The 1,426-nt window shown below is 30.9% G+C and overlaps 1 pseudogene; it reads right to left on the bottom strand.

The window, feature by feature from the left end:
- Positions 1-380: 380 nt before the first annotated feature.
- On the bottom strand, positions 381-499 carry LOC111736804 (annotated as a pseudogene).
- Between the last annotated feature and the right edge of the window lie 927 nt (positions 500-1,426).

The raw sequence follows: 1,426 nt of genomic DNA, 5'->3' as shown, positions 1-1,426 counted from the left end.
AATATATAGTCAAAGTTAGATGCACTAATATTGTAATGGTGGTGTAGAAGTCACTTATACTCTAGTTTAAAAGTTAAAAAGCAAATGTATTAAAATAACAAGAAATATAATAATGTTTTATTGAATATCCATTGCCCTACTTTGCTTTGTTTCTCTTTTTCTCATGCCAGGTTAACATTTTAAATTAAGGTTTTTGGGCGATGCTTCAGTCTCACCCCCAGGTTCTGGGATTTTTGCATTGTTATCTTGTCTATGGATAGTGCTAGTTGGTCTTCTTGTGAGGGGCACTAAAGTCCCCATCTTGATGACCTCACCTGAAATTTTTTATTCTTTATTTTTTTCAATTTTATTTTATTTCATTTGTTTTTTTTTTTTTTTTATGCCTACAGCACCTGGTCTTCCTAAGTGGTCTCCAATCCAAGTGCTAACAAGGGCCGACACTGCTTAGCTTCCGAGATCAGATGGGATCAGGCACGTTCAGGGTAGCATGGCTGTAGACCTTTTTCAATTTTATTGAAAGACTTTGTCACTTACAGATATGACCATATTTTTTCTCATTTGACTTATTAATTTAATGACATATTAATGGGTTACCTAATATTTAACTATCTTTTCATTAATGGGAAAAAATACTATTAGAGTGCTATTGGGTTTTGTTTGTTACTATTTTAACGAATAATTTTGCACCAAATAGTAATTAACTTGGTTGGATTTCTATATCACTATGCAAATTTTATCTTTTATAGGTTGGTATTTACATTAAGATGCTTTTAAAAAATATTTTGGAAATATTTCTTTTCTATTTACACACTGAAAAAAATTTATTTGCATTGTCTTTTTCTTTAAGGATTGAGTGTACTTAAATTCCTAAATTCTCCATGCCTGGTAAATGTTGGCATCAGGTCTTTAGCTGTTTTCATAATTTTTACCATGGTGAATTTTTTTACATAATAATAAGATGAACATCTAGTATTCACTGCTCAGATTAAGAAATAGAATGTTGCTATACTTTAGAAGCTTTTTGTATGACCATCCCAAATTTTACCCCACTCCCTCCCTCTCAAGTTAGCAACATCTTAAATTTTGTGTTAATCATCCCTCTGTTTTCAAACACAGGTTTTAACACCTGTGTTTGTATTCCTAAACTAAGTATGGCTGTTTTTTGTGCTTTATGTACTTGGAATGAAGCTAAATATATACTTTTTATGATGTGCATTTACTTACCATAAGTTTTAAAGCATCATCTGTATTGATGGATGCAACTGCAGTTCATTCATTTTTGTATATGCCACAACTTGATAATCCATTTTGCTCTTCATAGATATTTGGGTGATTTGCATTTTTTCTTCCTTGAACATTCTTGTACGTATCTCTCAATGTATATTTTTAGGAGTTTTAATAGTATATAAAACTGGTAATGTAATTG

The sequence above is a fragment of the Pteropus vampyrus genome, unplaced genomic scaffold, assembly GCF_000151845.1.
Source record: "Pteropus vampyrus isolate Shadow unplaced genomic scaffold, Pvam_2.0 Scaffold1, whole genome shotgun sequence".
Lineage (NCBI taxonomy): Eukaryota > Metazoa > Chordata > Mammalia > Chiroptera > Pteropodidae > Pteropus > Pteropus vampyrus.
Note: the sequence above shows the minus strand (reverse complement) of the source record. Positions and strands in the feature narration are given on the sequence as shown.